The sequence below is a fragment of the Oryctolagus cuniculus genome, chromosome 7, assembly GCF_051225735.1.
Source record: "Oryctolagus cuniculus isolate XC-2025 breed Fujian yellow rabbit chromosome 7, ASM5122573v1, whole genome shotgun sequence".
Lineage (NCBI taxonomy): Eukaryota > Metazoa > Chordata > Mammalia > Lagomorpha > Leporidae > Oryctolagus > Oryctolagus cuniculus.
In genome coordinates this window covers 122,111,801-122,131,384 of record NC_142873.1, presented here as the reverse complement: position 1 = coordinate 122,131,384, position 19,584 = coordinate 122,111,801, and the positions used below count along the sequence as shown (strand labels likewise).

The 19,584-nt window shown below is 44.4% G+C and overlaps 1 long non-coding RNA gene and 1 other non-coding gene across 2 annotated transcripts in view; one reads left to right on the top strand and one right to left on the bottom strand.

The window, feature by feature from the left end:
* The window catches only part of LOC103350187 (uncharacterized), a 57,996-nt gene that overhangs the window by 3,453 nt on the left and 34,959 nt on the right, over positions 1-19,584 (top strand). The window lies entirely within an intron of this gene.
* On the bottom strand, positions 17,870-17,977 carry LOC127493803 (U6 spliceosomal RNA). The gene has a single exon (XR_007924344.1). It is a non-coding gene; the product is annotated as a U6 spliceosomal RNA (small nuclear RNA).

The window sequence follows — 19,584 nt, the reverse complement described above, 5'->3', positions numbered from 1 at the left end:
CATCAGTAATCTCCCTATGCACCAGTCATGAGTTTCCAAGGCTATGGAAGCCCCTTGAGTTCTCCGACTCTTATCTTGTTTAGACAAGGTCCTAGTCAAAGTGGAGGTTCTCTCCTCCCTTCAGAGAAAGGCACCTCCCTCTTTGAAGACCTGTTCTTTCCACTGGGATCTCACTCACAGAGATCTTTTTGCCAGAGTGTCTTGGCTTTCCATGCCTGAAATACTCTCATGGGCTTTTCAGCCAGATCCGAGTGCCTTTAGGGCTGATTCTGAGGCCAGAGTGCTATTTAGGACATCTGCCATTCTATGAGTCTGCTGAGTATCTCACTTCCCATGTTGGATCACTCTCCCCTTTATTTATTCTATCGGTTAGTGTTAGCAGATACTAGACTTGTTTATGTGCTCCCTTTGACTCTTAGTCCTTTCATTATGATCAATTGTGAACTGAAATTGATCACTTGGAATAGTGAGATGGCATTGGCACATGCCACCTTGATGGGATTGAATTGGAATCCCCTAGTATGTTTCCAACTCTACCAATTGGGGCAAGTCAGCCCGAGCATGCCCCAAATTATACATCTCTTCCCTCTCTTATTCCCACTTTTATGTTTAACAGGGATCACATTTCAGTTAATTTTCAACACTTAAGAATAACTGTGTGATAATTACAGAATTAAACCAGTCATATTAAGTAGAACAGACAAAAAAAAAAAATACTATGAGGGATAATGTATTAAGTTGTCCATTAGCAGTCAGGGCTATGCTGATCAAGTCACCATTTCTCATAGTGTCCATTTCACTTCAGGAGGTTTCCTTTTTGGTGTTCAGTCAGTTGTCACCGATCAGGGAGAACATATGGTATTTGTCCCTTTGGGACTGGCTTACTTCACTCAGCATGATGTGTTCCAGATTCCTCCATTTTGTTGCAAATGACTGGATTTCGTTGTTTCTTACTGCGGTATAGTATTCTAAAGAATACATATCCCATAATTTCTTTATCCAGTCTACCATTGATGGGCATTTAGGTTGGTTCCAGGTCTTGGCTATTGTGAATTGTGCTGCAATAAACATTAGGGTGCAGACCGCTTTTTTCTTTATCAATTTAAACTCCTTTGGGTAAATTCCAAGGAGTGGGATGGCTGGGTCGAACGGTAGGGTTATATTCAGGTTTCTGAGGAATCTCCAGACTGATTTCCATAGTGGCTTAACCAGTTTGCATTCCCACCAACAGTGGGTTAGTGTCCCTTTTTCCCCACATCCTCGCCAGCATCTGTTGTTGGTAGATTTCTGTATGTGAGCCATTCTAACCGGGGTGAGGTGAAACCTCATTGTGCTTTTGATTTGCATTTCCCTGATTGCTAGTGACCTTGAACATTTTTTCATGTGCCTGTTGGCCATTTGGATTTCCTCTTTTGAAAAATGTCTATTGAAGTCCTTGGCCCATCTCTTAAGTGGGTTGTTGGTTTTGTTTTTGTGGAGTTTCTTGATCTCTTTGTAGATTCTGGTTATTAACCCTTTATCTGTTGCATAGTTTGCAAATATTTTTTCCCATTCTGTCGGTTGTCTCTTCACTCTCCTGACTGTTTCTTTTGCAGTAAAGAAACTTCTCAATTTGATGCAATCCCAATAGTTGATTTTGGCTTTGACTGTCTGTGACATAATTTCATGTGTAGTTCTTATTTAAATCTCTACTTTATCCTGATTTCACAAGTAAGGAAACCAAGGAACAAATACTATATATTAGAAGTAACTTGCTTAAAGTCAGGACCACTAAAAGCAGGTCTGAATCTTGGTTACAAAAAAATAAGGAGCAGGCATTTGGCCTAGTGGTTAAGATACTAGTTAAGATACCTATGTCTCCATCAGAAAGCCTAGATTAAATTCCCAGTTCTGGCTCCCTAGTGCAGCTTCCTGCCAGTGCAGACCCTGGGAGGCAGCAGGTGATGGCTCAGGTACTTGGATCCCTGCCACTCACATATGGGACCTGGATTGAGTTCCTGGCTTCCAGCCTCAGCTGCCCAGCCATTGTGGACATTTGGGAATGAACCAACCTATGTGTGTATGAGTGTGCATTTGCCTCTCACATTAATAATTTTAAATAAATAATCAGATTCCCTAGGAAGGGAAAGCCAACCTAAAATCATGTGGACATTGACCCAGGCCCCTTCCAGACCATCAGTAACTTGCTGTGGCTTCATTCTTCCTTTCATGGTTCTGGTTTAAATTTTAGTCACTTGACATGTAGTGGGGGATGGGAACAGGTCTGTAGGGATGGGAAAGATGAACCAAATTAAAAAAAAAAATCTTAGAAATTCTGAGACTGAGTTTTTTTTTTTTTTTAATGGCACACCAATGACAATTTGCAAATGTGTGTCCCAGATCTCATCAAAGCACTGGGTCACATCCCAAATCTATTTTAAGACAGTGAAATGTAGCTAATGGAAGATATGTTATGATCTAATTCAATGTAACAAGAACAAGCTGCATGGAGCTGATAAAAAGGACTCACCTGTTTTTTCTAGGACAGCTTAATGTCCCTGTGTGTATCAGAGATAATAATACCTACTTTATAGGGTGATATAAGGATTAGAGATCATGTGTAAATGTCCTATCCCAGAACCTGCCCTGCACCTAATGTTGAGCAAACAGTAGCTATAAGATACCATTCTTCAAGACCACCATTTAACTCCACCCCTCAGGCAACCCAGAAATTACTAAGTCAGTTTTGCAGATAACACTAGCCTGTATGTATCTGTCATTGGAAACAAGAAGTCCCCTAAGTAAATATTGTGTCTGATGTCTTAAATCTGGATGTTAATAACCAACCAATGCTGCTTTCATGTGCATTATTTCATTTAATCCTCACAAAAGCCCCTTTAGAGATAATTTTTTTAAGAATTATTTTATTTATTTGAAAGACAGAGTTACAGAGAGAGGTAGAGACAGAGAGAGATGTCTTCCATCCACTGGTTCACTCCCCAGAAGGCCGCAATGGCTGGAGCTGTGCTGATCTGAACACAGGAGCCAGGAGCTTCTTCCAGGTCTCCCACGTGGGTGCAGGGGCCCGAGGACTTGGGCTGTCTTCTACTGCTTTCCCAGGCCACAGCAGAGAGCTGGATCAGAAGAGGAGCAGCTGGGACCAGAACTGGTGCCCATATGGGATGCCAGCGCTGCAGACCAGAGCTTTAACCCGCTGTGCCACAGCACCGGCCCCTAGAGATCATTTTTAATCTTATTCTCCAGAAGACGAATTCATCCAAATTTGTAAGGTTAAGAGTGGGACTTATACAGTCTCCTAACTCAGATGTGGTTTTTACTAGGGCGTGTTACTGGTATCCTGTAGATGTTAATCACCCCCTTGAAATCTTGATAAACCGTTGCTCCTGAGGGTCTGGCTTTGTGGCACAAGAGGTTAAGCTGCTGCTTGCAACGCCAGCATCTCATATCAGAGTCCTTACTACTCTGCTTCTGATCCAGCTTCCTTCTAATGTGCCTGGGAACGCTCCTGCCAGCCATGTGGGAGACCAGAATGGCTCAGCCCTAACTGTTGGAGCCATTTGGAGTAAACCATCTGATGGAAGATCTCTCTGTCTGTCTGTCTCTCTCTCTCTCTCTCTCTTTCTCCCTTTCTCTTTCTCTTTCTCTTTCTCTGTGTGTGTGTGTGTGTGTCTGTCAGTCTCCCTCTCTGTCACATAAATCTTAATTTAAAAAAATGCTCTTGAACATGGGAAGTTGAAGATGAGGTTCTGGATTTATTATAACCCTAAAGCTGGATGAGCCTGAAGGGGAAACCTTAGATCACAACCGGCTCTGTCATCAACGAACTGACTGTACCCTCCCAGCCCGACCCAGCCCTAAAGGAAATCACAGCTTCTTTTATTACTTTGTTTTCCAACTTTTAGAGGCAACTGTCCTATCAGCTCTTCATGAACACTGCATGTCTGTGATGTTAGCATTTACAAAGTTGAAAAATGCAGGATCATTGATTGAAAGAATGGGGTGAAAGCAGTGAGGAACTCTCTGAATATACAAAGAGCCACTTTATTTGCATAAGACTTTGAGAAAGGCCTTCCACATAAATGGTGCTAAGCTATAGAAAAAAATGATACTACAATTGTAATGGTAATCTTGAGCTCATGCTTTCAGGCTGCTGGTTTCAAAAATATAGCCCATCATTGTTGGTGTTTGCCCAGGGCAGAAGGAATATGGGAGACTGCACAATAATAACAATTGTGCTTCACAAATAACTGTCCCTGTGCCAGGGACTGAGCTGTGAAAAAAACAAGCAGTAAGAGATTTCTAAATGCCAAACACACACTGAGTGTGATAGGATGGCTCAAAGTTGTCATCATCACAGATTTTCCCCGAGAACGGGATGTCCTGGGAAGAGCTGATTTAGAACTGGGAAGGCCCAGCCTGGTCCAGTCTTGGCACTGCAGCTTCTGAGTTTGGTGACTTTGGATAAGTCATATACCAAGCCAGTTTCCTCCCCTCTGTAAAGTGAAGCATATAACACCTACCTAATCCTGATAAGATGATGATTAAATGCGGTTACAGGTGAAAGCCTGCTATCAGGCACACTATAGATACTAGATTAGTGTTAATTCTTTTTTCTTCCTACTGGAGAATATTTAGGGTATAAATAGCCAGAACACAAAAATTGTCATTTTTAGAAGTTTCAATCATTTTCCAAAGTCTACTTCGTGGTGTTTTTTGAATAACTTTCTACATCCATTTGTAATATTTATTGAATACTCTAGAGTAAGGAGATTACTGCATTTATGTCTGCTAGTGAGAAAGCAATTTTATATTTGCCCTATTTCCTTCCTTTCCTCTCCCTCCCTCATGCAGGGTCCTGGAAGCTATAAAAACACCAAAAGAAACATCATGGGAAAGAAAATATTTGTACTCATGGCTGCAGGCCCTTTCATCTGTAGATTTCAAAGCATTTTCTCCATCAGTAATTACTAGCCCTGCTTAGCACGTGTGAATGTGAGACACCATCAAATTAAGAAGCTTGCCCTAAATCACAAGGCAAGTCAGAAGATAGGCTGCAAAGAGACAAAGCTGTCCTGTTTGCCAGGCCTGGGCTGTAAAGTAGGACACATGAGAGTCAACAGAAGGCTTCAAGTAATGGGGGGAAAGTTTGGGGAACTCTAATTCTGCAGCTTTGAATCAGTGCAGTGACACAGCATGGGCTCAGAGTCCAGTTTGACTTAAAATCTTAGCCCCTTACTGGCTGCATAATCTCAACCAAATCTTAAACTAAGTCTTGGCTTCCTTCTCTGTAAAATGGGAATATTAATTCTTACTTCTCAGGGTTTGAGGGAAAGAGAATGATGCAACTTTTGTGAAAGAGCCTGGACAGTGTCTGGCCCTTCTCAGGTGCTGATTATGTTGGTTCCTATAGTTAGAGAAAATGAAAACATCCCTCCACCACACATAATGAAAAATAGACAACTCTTTCAGTCAAAGATTTTCTATGCCATGATCACAGTGTGTCTCAGTTTAAAACCGTGGCTGTGTGTCCAACATCTCGCATTAAAATGCAAATAGAGGATGCCTTGTTCATGCCTTCATTGCGTTTGTTCCTTGATTCTGCGCTTTCTCTGTCAGCAAGTTCTGTTGAGTCAATCTCCCATATATATTCAAGATTCTAATTCTACCGTAAAAATATAAACATATCTGACCACTTCTCACTCTCCCCACTGTCACTTTCTTTTGAAACATTGTTAGAGTTCCTTAGCCCACTTCCATATTTGTGTCTGCATCCACTCTCCATGTCATAGATAAAGTGATCTTTTTAATACTAAATTGAGTTGCTGGCGTATAGTGCAGCAAGTTAAGCCACTGCCTGCAAAAACAGCTTTCTCATATCAGAGTGCTGGGTCAAGTCCTAGCTACTCCACTTCCAATCCAACTTCCTGCTATTAGTGTCTGAAAAGGTAGCAAAAAGATGAGCCTAAGTCCCTGGGACCTGGCCACCCATTTGAGAGACCAGGATGGAGTTCCTGACTCCTGGCTTCGGCATGGCTCAGACCTGACTGCAGCCATTTAGGGAGTGAACCAGTAAATAGAAGATCTCTTTCTCTCTCTTTCAAATAAATAAATATTTAAAAAAAAAAGAAAGAAAGAAAGAAAATGGATGTTATAATTTCCCTGTGGGAAATTCTTTGCTGGAGATGGAGGTGGTAGGGAAGTGGACAGGCAAGCATTGTGGTGGGCACCCTGGAGGCAGCAGATAATGGCTTAAATACTCAGGTCCCTGCTACCCACATGGGAGTCCCAGATGGACTTCTTGGCCCCTTCCTGGCCCCAGACAGTCAAACTGTGTAAACACAAGAGTAGCATCATATTTGCATTTAGCTGTATGAGAATCTATTTATATATCCTCAGTGATTACTGCTGTAAGAAAGTGTCTATATGCAAGGCAAATATCTCAACTGGTAGCCACTAAAAATACAAGGCTTTCACCTAATGCTGCTGGCAGAAGTTGACTGTGTTGAGCTTATGCAGACATAATATACCTGTATATTATACAGAATGAATATCTTTAAGGATTTTTTAAGGATAATTTTGACATTATACAATTTCTGGCTTTCTAACTGGAAAGCTTAACCTCAAATGAGATACAACTGTTCTACTTGTAAGATTATATAAATTATATGTGAATTGTAAGTTGGTGAAATGGAAGATATAAAGGGTTTAATGCATAACTTAGTGTCAAAAAGGCCTAGATTCAAATCCTGGCTCTGCTTCTGAGAACCTCTGCTTCCTTAACCTCTGTCAACCTAATCTGTGAAATGGAGAATGATATTTTCTACCTCACTGATCAGCTATAAAGCTGAAATGACAATGTTATATGAAAAGTTTGTCATACAACAAATGTTCTGCAAACTACATTTTTGGTATTTTCTCTTAAATTAGAAACCTAGGGGCTGGCATCGTGGCACAGTGGGTTAAGCCACTGCTTTTTGTGATGCTGGCATCCCATTTGAGTGCCAGTTTGAGTCCCAGCTGCTCTGCTTTTGATTCAGCTCTCTGCTAATGTGCCTGGGAAAGCAGCAGCAGATGGCCCAAGTATATGGGCCCCTGCCATCCACGTGGGAGACCCAGATGGAGTTCTGGGCTTCTGGCTTCGACCTGGTCCAGCCCTGGCTGTTGCAGCCATTTAGAGAGTGAACCAGTGGATAGAAGATTTTTTTCTCCCTCTGTCTCTCCTCTCTGTCACTCTACCTTTCAAATACATAAAATAAATCTTTAGAAAAATATTCAATAAAATACATAAAAAAATGCATTTTAGAAAACCGATTGCTTTTGAAAGATTATAAATCTAAAATTCTAAATAAAAAATTTCCTCTATAATTAAATGTCTACACAAAGACTACTCTGAACATTTGTTTCTATTTAACAAGCAAATATTCTGATCATAGGCTACAACAATTATTCTTATATATATATATGTATATATATGGCCAAAAGAATCAAAAAGAGAAGCAGGAATTGTGGTGAGTGGTTAAGACACTTCTGCAGGAGCTGGCGCTGTGGCATAGCGGGTAAAGCCACCACCTGCAGGGCTGGCATCCCATAAAGGCACTGGTTTGAGTCCTGGCTGCTCCATTTCCAATCCAGCTCTCTGCTAGGGCCTGGGAAAGCAGTAGAAAATGGCCCAAGTCCTTGGGCCCCTGCACCTGCATAGGACACCTGGAAGAAGCTCTTGGCTCCTGGCTTCTGAGAGGCGCAGCTCCAACCATTACAGACAATTGGAGAGTGAACAAGTGTATGGAAGACTTTCTCTCTCTCTCTCTCTCTCTCTCTTTGCCTCTCGTTCTTTCTCTATATAACTCTAACTTTCAAATAAATAAATAAATCTTTAAAAACAAAAACAGACATCTCTGCCTCATTTACGTACCAGCTGCTCAGCACTTCTGATCCAGCTTCCTGCTAATGTGCCTGGGAGGCACCACTTGATGGCCCAAGTATTTGAGTTCCTGCTACCTAAGTGGGAAACCCTGATGTAGTTTTGGTTCCTGATATTGGCCTGGCCTACCCCTGGCTGTTGCAACCATTTGGGGAATAAACCAGCAGAAGAAGATTTCTCCCTCTCTGTCATTCTGCCTCTCAAATAAGTAATTAAATCTTAAAAAAAAAAAAAAGCATATGCCTACATACAAATTTGTATACAAATATTCATAGTAGCCAGCGCCGTGGCTCAGTAGGCTAATCCTCCGCCTTGCGGCTCCAGCACACCGGGTTCTAGTCCCAGTCGGGGCGCCGGATTCTGTCCTGGTTGCCCCTCTTCCAGGCCAGCTCTCTGCTATGGCCCGGGAGTGCAGTGGAGGATGGCCCAGGTGCTTGGGCCCTGCACCCCATGGGAAACCAGGAGAAGTACCTGGCTCCTGCCTTCGGATCAGCGCGGTACACCAGCCGCAGCGCGCCGGCCGCGGCGGCCATTGGAGGGTGAACCAACAGCAAAGGAAGACCTTTCTCTCTGTCTCTCTCTCTCACTGTCCACTCTGCCTGTCAAAAAAAAAAATTCATAGTAGAATATTCATAATGGCCAATAGTGGAAGCAACCTAAATATCCATTAACTAATGAATGGATAAATATACTGTGATCTATCCATACAATGGAGTGTTACTCAACAATGAAAAAGGGGTGGATGCTGTGGCACAGTAGGTTAATCCTCCGCCTGCGGTGCCAACATCCCATATGGGTGCTGGTTCTAGTCCCGGCTGCTCCTCTTCCAGTCCAGCTCTCTGCCAAGGCCTGGGAAAGCAGTAGAAGATGGCCCAAGTACTTGGGCCCCTGCACCCAGATGGGAGACCAGGAGGAAGCACCTGTCTCCTGGCTTTGGATCAGCGCAGTTCTGGCCATTGTGGCCATCTGGAGAGTGAACCAGTGGATGGAAGACCTCTCTCTCTGTTTCTCCTCTCACTGTCTGTAACTCTACCTCTGAAATAAATAAAATCTTTAAAAAACAAACAAACAAAAAACAATGAAAAAGAATGAGATACTGATACATAAAACATATGGTTAAACCTTCAAAATGTTGTGCTAAATAAAGAAGCCAGACATTAAACGTCACATAGCTTATGAGTCCATTTACATGAAATGTCCAGAATAGGCAAATCCATGAAGACAGAAAGGAAATTAGAGAGTGCCAGCGCCAGGGAGAAAGGGAGTGGGGAGAGACTACTAATAGGCACTCAGTTTCTTTTAAGGGTGATAAAAATTTTCTGCAATAAGTTAATGGAGGGTTGTGCAACTCTGTGAATGTATTTTAAAACCACATAATTGTACACTTAATAAACAAGAAAAGTCACTGTAGCTTTGTGTAGAGGAAGGAGCTGAGAGGTCAGGCAACCTTTCAAGACATCCAGGTAAGAGCTGTTGGAGCCAAAACTACAGCAGAGGCAATGGTGATAGACTTAAGAGTACTGATTTATAGGGATAGAAGAAAGCAGTATAACACAGTGACTGGAGGTGCAGGCTTTAAAGTGAAACACATTTTTTTTTTAAGATTATTTATTTGAAAGAGTTACACAGAGATAAAGAGAGGCAGAGAGAGAGGGAAAGAGGGAGAGGGGGAGAAAAGGAGAGGTCTTCCATCCAATGGTTCACTCCCCAATTGGCCACAATGGCCAGAGCTGCATTGATCTGGAGCCAGGAGCTTCTTCCAGGTCTCTCAAGTTGGTGAGGGACCCAAGTGCTCGAGCCATCTTCTACTACTTTTCTAGGCCATAGCAGAGAGCTGGATTGGAAGTGGAGCAGCCAGGATTCGAACCAGCGCCCATATGGGATGCCGGCACTGCAGGCACAGCTTCACCCGCTATGCCACAGCGCCAGCCCCATGAAATACATCTTGATTGCAACCTGAGCTCTGCCACTTACAGCGTGATTAGAGGGAAGTCCATCTTAGCCTATGTGAACCTCAGTTGCCTTACCTGTAAAATGATGGTGATTAAAAAAATAGAATCTACCACATAGGATCATCATAAGGATTTGTTCATTAATTGAACTAATACTATTAAGTACCTTCAGTGTGCTAGACACTCTTCTAGCCACTGAGAACACAGTAAACAAACCAGACAAACCCTCTTTAATGTAGCTTATATCCCAATGAATGACAATTATGTTACTTATAAATTACATATTAAATTATATCATCATAAGTTGATAAGGAGAAAGGTAGATGGGAGAGTGTATGAGAAAGGAAAGTGATAAAGTAAATGCAAGTTTACTGCAATAATGCAGATATGATGGTGACTTGGAGGAAGAGTGTTAAGAAGTGGTCAGGTTCTGTAGCTATTGAAGATCAGGCCCACAAAATTGGCTCAAGGGTTACATATGAGATATGAGAGGAAAAGTAAAGGATGATGCTGGGCTTTTTTCCTGAGCAACTGGAGTAAAAGAGTTGCATTTTACTGAGTTGGGGAGGCTTGAAAAAATCAATTTGGAGAGAACATGAGAACATCAGGAATTTGTTCTTTGACTAAGTTTGAGGTATCTTTTAGACATCCAACTTGAAATATCAAGGATGCAGTTGAAATAAGAGTATGCAGAGAGGTTTGAGTTACAGATACAAATTTGGGTGTCCATGTAGGAGACCTGGAAGAAGCTCCTGACTCCTGGCTTCAGATCAGCCCAGCTCCAGCTGTTGCAGCCATTTGGGGAGTGAACCAGCAGATGGAAGATCTCTCTCTTTCTCTCTCTCTCTCTGTCTCTCTGCTTCTGCATCTTTGTAACTCTGCCTTTCAAATAAATAAATGTTTAAAAAAATTTGGGGGGCCAGCGCCATGGCTCACTTGGTTAATTCTCTGCCTGCGGCACCCGCATTCCATGTAGGCACCGGTTCTAGTCCTGGTTGCTCCTCTTCCAGTCCAGCTCTCTGCTGTGGCCCTGGAAGGCAGTAGAGGATGGCCCAGGTGCTTGGGACCCTGCACCCGCATGGGAGACCGGGGGGAGGCACTTGGCTCCTGCCTTCGGATCAGCGCAGCACCCAGCCATAGCAGCCATTTGGGAAGTGAATCAGCGAAAGGAAGACCTTTCTCTCTGTCTCTCTTTCTCACTGTCTATAACTCTACCTGTCAAATAAATAAATGAAAGTTTAAAAAAAATTTGGATGTCATGGGGCATTTATAGCCATGAGGGTGAGTGAGATCATCTGTATAGCTGAGTGTCTTTAGCTACAAGAAGTCCAACTACTGATCTCAGGGCCACTCCAATATCAGAAAAATGAAGGTCAGGGAAATTAGAAAGGATTAGCAAAGGAGACTGAGGTTAGAGGAAAATCGGGAGAGTATACTGTCTGTCCTTGAGCCACATGAAGAAAGTGTTTCAGGAAAGAACAAGGAAGGACTGAGCAAATGGGTCAAAAGGGATCATAGAGCTATTGGATTAAGAATCAACCTCCAGCCGGCGCCGTGGCTCAATAGGCTAATCCTCCACCTTGCGGCGCCGGCACACCGGGTTCTAGTCCCGGTCGGGGCGCCGGATTCTGTCCCGGTTGCCCCTCTTCCAGGCCAGCTCTCTGCTATGGCCAGGGAGTGCAGTGGAGGATGGCTCAGGTGCTTGGGCCCTGCACCCCATGGGAGACCAGGAAAAGCACCTGGCTCCTGGCTCCTGCCATCGGATCAGCGCGGTGCGCCGGCTGCAGCGGCGGCCATTGGAGGGTGAACCAACGGCAAAGGAAGACCTTTCTCTCTGTCTCTCTCTCTCTCACTGTCCACTCTGCCTGTCAAAAAAAAAAAAAAAAAAAAAAAAAGAATCAACCTCCAGACTTAGCAATGCAGAGGTCTTTGGTGACCTTGGTCACAACAGTTTCCATGGAGGGAGGGGACAAAGCCTATTTAATGTGGACTGAAAAGAGAATGAAAGGAGATGACTCAGAGTCAAGGCAGGCAGATAATTTTTTTAAATTTAATTTTATTTATTTGAAAGTGTAACGGATAGAGGCAGAGACAGAGAGAGGTCTTCCATCTGCTGATTCACTCCCCAAATGGCTGCAACAGCCAGAGCTGAGCTGATCCAAAGCCAGGAGCCAGGAGATTCTTCCAGGTCTCCCACATAGGTTCAGGGGTCCAAGGACTTGGACCATCCTCTGTTGCTTTCCCAGGTGCATTTGCAGGGAGCTGGATCAAAAGTGGAGCAGCCAGCACTCAAACTGGCACCCATATGGGATGCTTGTGCTGCAACCTGGAGCTTTAACCTGCTGCACCACAGCTCCAGCCATACAGATAATTCTTTAGAGACGGTTAGCTGAAATGGAGAGCAGAGAAACAGTGTAGTGGCTAGAGAGGGATGTGGAGCCAAGAGAGTTTCTTTTCATAAGGTGAGAGAGAACATAACTTTTTTATTATTTTATTTTTATTTTTATTTTTTTTAGAAAAAGTAAAACTGATGGGATGATCCTGTGGAAAGGAAACAATGATGTAGGCAGGAAAAGAAACTGTTGGAGCAAGAATTGGCTTTCAGAATATCCAAGAGAGTATCGCTGAGTACCTGGGCATGGATGCAGAGCGTGGATTAAGTGTTTAAAGTGGGGAGAAAGGAGAGGATATTAGAAGTATGAAGAGAGGAAAGCTTAAGAAATAGGCACTCAGGGAAAGTGGATAGACTTGAAAATGAAGCACAAGTCCCAGGAAGCACTGAAGGCACACTCAAAGTTAGTGGTAGGGAATTTTAAGAGTCCAGCCGACAAAGCTGTGGATTTTTCTTCATTCACTTTCCCAAAGATAGAGAGTAGGCAGAGAGATTGCCCAGGGTAAGGTTTTTTTTTTTTTTTTTTTGTTTGTTTGTTTGTTTGTTTTGACAGGCAGAGTGGATAGTGAGAGAGAGAGACAGAGAGAAAGGTCTTCCTTTGCCATTGGTTCACCCTCCAATGGCCGCCGCGGCCGGCGCGCTGCGGCCAGCGCACCGTGCTGATCCGATGGCAGGAGCCAGGAGCCAGGTGCTTTTCCTGGTCTCCCATGGGGTGCAGGGCCCAAGCACCTGGGCCATCCTCCACTGCACTCCCTGGCCACAGCAGAGAGCTGGCCTGGAAGAGGGGCAACCGGGACAGAATCTGGCGCCCCAACTGGGACTAGAACCCGGTGTGCCGGCACCGCTATGCGGAGGATTAGCCTAGTGAGCCATGGCGCCAGCCCTGGGGTAAGGGTTTTGTGAGGCAAAAATAGCAAAGCAAAAGGAGGGGAGACAGAAGAGGACAATCAACAGGATTATTATAATGTTGGACTTTGGAATTCAAGTGAGTAAAAATGGGAGTGAGGACATGGGATAGGTGAGGAGTGCCAAAGGTATTCAGATCACTAGACCATAGGGCCCTGGAGGATAAGATGGTTGGAGTTGGGGTGTTAGAAGGAGTGAGATGGAAAGACACAGAGAAGTAGAAATGTAAGAAAAATTATTGATAGGTTATTAAGATCTAAGATAATCATAATAATTATTGCAATTGGAAACCATCTCAGAAGTAATAGTAGTATTAGGACCCAGTCCATGCCCTCCAAGTACTTTCTGTGTAGTGCGAAAGGTAAGGCAGAATGATATGAGTGCTACAGAGAGGTGCAGGCGGTGGCTGTGGAGCTGAAAGGAAGTGGTGAGTCTACATGAAGGTCAGATCAAGGAAAGCCTCCAAAGAAGGTGGCAGTTGAGGTGAACCTCAAAAAGGAGCAGGTGCCTGAACAAATAGCCAGTTTTGCCCTTGCAGTGAGCACTCAGAAAACTGTTGGGAGCACAAGCTGGGGGCTATGGCAGGACATGAGACTAGGGAGCCAGATGAGGGATCTTTGAACACCAAGCTAATACTTGGGCATTTAAAAAAATTTAAAAAATAGTGAAGTTGGGGCCGGCGCCGCGGCTCACTAGGCTAATCCTCCGCCTAGCGGCGCCGGCACACCGGGTTCTAGTCCCGGTCGGGGCGCCGGATTCTGTCCCGGTTGCCCCTCTTCCAGGCCAGCCCTCTGCTGTGGCCAGGGAGTGCAGTGGAGGATGGCCCAGGTGCTTGGGCCCTGCACCCCATGGGAGACCAGGAAAAGCACCTGGCTCCTGGCTCCTGCCATCGGATCAGCGTGGTGCGCTGGCCGCAGCGCGCCGACTGCGGCGGCCATTGGAGGGTGAACCAACGGCAAAAGGAAGACCTTTCTCTCTGTCTCTCTCTCTCACTATCCACTCTGCCTGTCAAAAACAAAAAATAAATAAAAAAAAAAAATAGTGAAGTTGGGGGCCCTTCTTGCAAGCAATTGAGCCCAGTTATTAACATATTATGAAGCCATACTTGTTTATAAATTTTGATCAGTCCAAAGTTATCTTATTCTCCATCATGTGATAAGGTCATATGAAGGATACTTATGTTTCGTTAGAATTTTCTGATTGTACTTCTCAGATCACTTGCCTGCTATTGCAAGATAATGTTTCTTTCCAAGCCACATACTGCCACAAGGGCATTCAGTTTCCTCCCAATGGCTTTCAATTCCATCCCCCAGTGTGGGCAGGAGAGCCTAGAATGAGACTCTTTAGAAGTCTGAAGCTCCTGCCAGAAAGGGTGGGAAATATATTGGATATGACCAGCACTTTGCTGTCTGGGACATTAAGACCAGTTGAAGCGGGTCAGAGTTAAAGATGAATAGCCCTAGCCTCCCTGGGAGAAGAAGGTACAAGGGCACAGCCTTAAAACCAAGGAGTCACAATTTTTTTCCAGAACCCAGTACCACTATCAATGATAGAATCAGTCTCTTTGCAAACTGTATTTATGATGTCATCTGAAAATATCAGAATCTCTGTGTTCACTAACCAAACAAGGGTCGAAACCATGGCTTTCTCTACTGCGTCATTGTGGCTTCAATCAAGTCCCTCTCCTCCTCCGGACCCAGGGTCCTGCCTACAAAATGGAGGCTCTGTGCGCATCTCCGCTCAGCTCTGGCAGGCTCTGGCATTTCTGTTACCAGTAATTCTTCACTAACCTCATCACACGAGCCCGTAGCTTTCCAGGCCATGAGATCCCTTCACCCCATGCCCTCTCCTCCAACCCATTATGAATTATGTTGGGTTTTTCTTGTTTAAACAGAAAACATGATGTGCCAGCAGGAACTTTATTTCGCTTAACATGTTTGAGGAAAAAAAATCGCACACTGGGCTTTGTTGCTCCAGTAGCCGAAATAATGAAAGCATCAGAACATAGAGCATCATTTTGTACTGCCCTCAAGTGGCGGTGGCCTGCATGTCTTCCTGGTTGTGGTTTAGGGAATAAAACATGTTTTCAGAAAAACTCACAGTGTATGAGGGAGGAGCATCACAGAGGGCCTGAACAGGACAGGCTGTTCAAGGACATTTTATCTAACTCCCTCTTTCCTAAAAGGTGCTGAACCCCTCAGCAAACAGCTCTGCTCTATCTTCTCCTAATTTTTTTTAAAGATTTATTTATTTATTTGAAAGTCAGAGTTACACAGAGAGAGAGAGAGAGAGAGAGAGAGAGGTCTTCCATCCGATGGTTCACTCTCCAATTGGCCACAATGGCCGGAACTGCGCCAATCGGAAGCCAGGAGCCAGGAGCTTCTTCCAGGTCTCCCAAGTGGATGCAGGGGTCCAAGGACCTGGGCCATCTTCTACTGTTTTCCCAGACCATAGCAGAGAGCTGGATTGGAAGTGGAGCAGCCGGATCTTGAACTTGCACCCATATTGGATGTCAGTGCTTCAGGCCAGAGCATTAACCTGCTGCACCACAGCGCAGGCCTCTACCTTCTCCTATCTTTAAAGAGCTGCTCTGGCTCCATTCTGCTGCTTTTTCATCATCGCCGAAGTTTCAGGAGCTAACTATAGGCTGCTTCTATTTTTTCACTTCCAATCTATTTTTTTAAGGATTTTATTTATTTGAAAGGCAGAGTTACAGATAGAGAAAGGGAGAGGGAGAGGGAGAGGGAGAGGGAGAGGGAGAGGGAGAGGGAGAGGGAGAGGGAAAGGGAATGGGAAAGGGAGAGGCAGAGAGAGAGGTCTTCCATCTGCAGGTTCACTCCCCAAATGGCTGTAATGGCTGGAGCTGAGCTGATCCCAAGCAGGGAGCCAGGAGCTTCTTCCAGGTCTCCCACACGGGTACAAGGGCCCCAACACTTGTGCCACTGCTTCCACTGCTTTCCCAGGCCATAGCAGAGAGCTGGATCAGAAGAGTAGCTGGGGCAAGAACCAGTGCTCATACGGGATGCTGGCGCTCACATTGGAGGCTTAGGCTACTACACCACAGCACCTGCTCCTCCATTCTATTTTTAACTTTGAAGTAATTTCAAATTTGCAGAACAGTTGCAAGAACATTATAGAAAACTGTTTTGTTTCACTTTATTTTATTACAAAAAAATTCCCAGGGGGCTAGTGTTAGCAGGTTAAGCTTGCAACACCAGCATCCCATATCAACAGAGTATTAGTTTGAGTCCTGGCTGCTCCACGTCCAATCCAGCTTCCTGCTAATGCATCTGGGAAGGCAGAAAAAGATGGCCCCAGTGTGTGAGCCCCTACTGCCCGTGTGGAAACCAGGATGGAGTTCCGGCTCTTGGATTCAGCCTCGTTCAGCCCTGGATTTTAAGGCCATTTAGGGAATGAACCAGCAGGCTGAAGATATCTCTCTCTCTTTCTCTCTCTCTCTCTCCTTTTTTTCTGATGCTCTACCTTTCACATAAATACATAAATCCAGAAAATAAAAAGAGTTCCCAAATGCACTACAAGTTAATATTTTGCCACATTCTGTGAGTCTGAGTGTATGAATACATGCATGTATATGGATAGTACATTTTTTAGAACCATTTGAATTACAGTATTTTCTCCTAATTCCCTAAATATTCAAATGTATAAGTTTTAAGAACAAGGATATTCTTTTTTTAAGATATTTATTCACTTCTTTATTTGAAAGCCAAAGTAACAGAGAGAAAGGGAGAGACAGAATAAGAGAGAGAGAGACAGTGAGAGAGAGAGAGAGAGAGAGAGAGATCTTCCATCCACTGATTCAGTCCTCAAATGGCAACAAGAGCCAGGGCTGGGCCAGGCTGAGGCCAGGAACCAGGAACTCCATCCTGGTCTCCCATGCAGGTAGCAAGGGCCCAAGTACTTGAACCATCTTCCACTGCCTTACCAGGCCCATTAGCAGGAAGCTGGGTTGGAAGCACCACTGGTTCACTCCCCAGTTGGCTGCAATAGCTGGAGCTGGGCCGATGTAAAGTTAGGAGCCAGCAGCTTCTTCCAGGTCTCCCATGTGTGTACAGGGGCCCAAGGACTTGGGCCATTCTCCACTGCCTTCCCAGGCCACAGCAGAGAGCTAGATTGGAAGTGGAGCAGCCAGGACTCAAACCAGCGCCCATGTGGGATGTCGGCACTGCAGGCAGCAGCTTTACCCACTATACCATGGCGACGACTCCAAGACACAATAGCAAGGACCAGGATGGAAAGCAGAGCAGCCAGGACTGGATCCTGTGCTCACATCGAGCTTAACCCACTGCGCCACAATGCCGGGCCCCAACTTTTCTTTTTCAACATGTAAAAATTAACATTATTGGGCCCGTGTTGTAGCATAGCAGGTTGGGCTGCCACCTGTAATGCCAGCACCCAATATGGGCACCAGTTCACGTCCCAGCTCTTACACTTCCTTTCTAGCTCTCTGCTAATGATCTGAGAAAGCAGCAGAAGATGCTCCAAATACTTGGGAGACCCAGATGAAGCTCCTGACTTCAACCTGGCCCAGTTCTGGTCATTGCAGCCATTTAGGGAGTGAACTAGCAGATGGAAAATGTCTCTGTCTCTCCCTCTCTTTGTAACTCTGCCTTTCAAATAAAATAAATACATCTTCTAAAGAAAAACTTATCATTGTCCTAAAATACCAATCCGTACAAAAATAATATGGAATGCTTTAGAGATCTGTGTGTCATCTATCTTGTAGGAGTCTTGCCAATCTTGTCTGTATTATTCCAGTTTTAGTATATGTGCTGTCAAAGCAAGCACATCTCTGATTCATTCTTCAACCCATTTGATTCCTACTTAGGCCCCTCACTGCACTGAAACTATTGCTTAAAACTACTGAGCAATGACCAATATTTTCCTGTCCTTGTCTTATGTGACTTTCCCATACTCAGCTGACCTCTCTGATTTTCTGGAAACACTTTCCCGTCCTGGTTTTGGTGAAACCTTGCTCCTCTGGTTGTGTTGTCTTTGCAGCCTCCCTTCCTTCTCCTTGGCTGTTCAACCCCCTCAAGTTTGCCATTCCTCCGTACCCTCCTTGGCTCCCTTCCTTTTTCTCTGTATGCTCCCTTCCTAGCTTTCAACTATTTCTATGGCTTCCAAATTTGTGTCTTCATCCCAGACTTTTCTCTGGTCTCCAGCTGCCTAATTGACATCCTCTTGGATATCTCACAGACATCTCAGGTTCAACATGTCTAAAATAGAACTTGTAATTTCCCTGCCAAACCTGCTCTCCCAGGCTCTTCCTCTCAGTTTACTGCTCTTGCCACAAGTCTAGAAGTCATTCTTGACTTCTTTCTCCATTTTTTCTAACTAAAATGTCCCTAATCCATCTGCAAAATAGGAACATTTTACCTCCAAATTTATGCCAAGTAAGTCCATTTCTCTCTGTCTCCACTACCACCCCTTCGCTCATCATCTCCACCCATAAGTGGCCATTACCCTCAGCCATAAGTGGCCTTAAGTGGCCTTACCATCAGCCATTCTCTCCCCTCCCCCTTTCATCTCCACACATGTATTCTCCACACAGTAGCCACCAATGACCTTCTTAAGAACAAAATAATAATACATTTATTGCATGTCTATTATGTGCAGGAACTACTTTAAGCACTTAATTAATCTTCACAACTCTAAGGTAAAACCCAAATCTACCTCAATTTTATAAAGAGGGAAACTGGGCACAAAGAGATTGAGTCATCCAAAATCATGTAACTAATAAGTGGTAGAACTTGGGTTTAGGGGGGCCGGCATTGTGGCCTAGTAGGTAAAGCTGCCACCCGCAATGCCAGGATTCCATATGGGCACTGGTTCAAGTCCTGGCTGCTCTGCTTCTGATCCATCTAATGGCCTGAGAAAAGCAGTGGAAGATGGCCCAAGTGTTTGGGCCCCTCCACTCACATGGGAGACCCAGAAGAAACTTCTGGCTCCTGGCTTCAGCCTGGCCCTGCTCTAGTCATTGCGGCCATCTAGGGAGTAAACAACAGATGGAATATTTCTCTCTCTGTCTCTCCCTCTCTCTCTGTAACTCTGACTTTCAAATAAATAAATCTTAAAAAAAAAAAAAAAGAATTTAGGTTTGGAACTGGACTGACTCCTTAGCCTTTATGCTTATCTACCACACTGTACAGGGTTGTGTCACCACCCAGCCTCAAATACTTTGATGACTTCTCACTGCCCTGGGACTAAACTCCCAACGCCTTACTGAAGGGGAACTTACCACGTGCTCATCCTGCCTCCTTTTCCTTTGCTCCATCCTCTCCCTGCCCCCTCGCCCACTTTTGTTGAAAATGATGAACTGTTTCCTGTTGACAGCCATTACCTCCTCTCTACCTCAAATATTCTTTTCCCTGAACTTCATGTGACTGATTCCT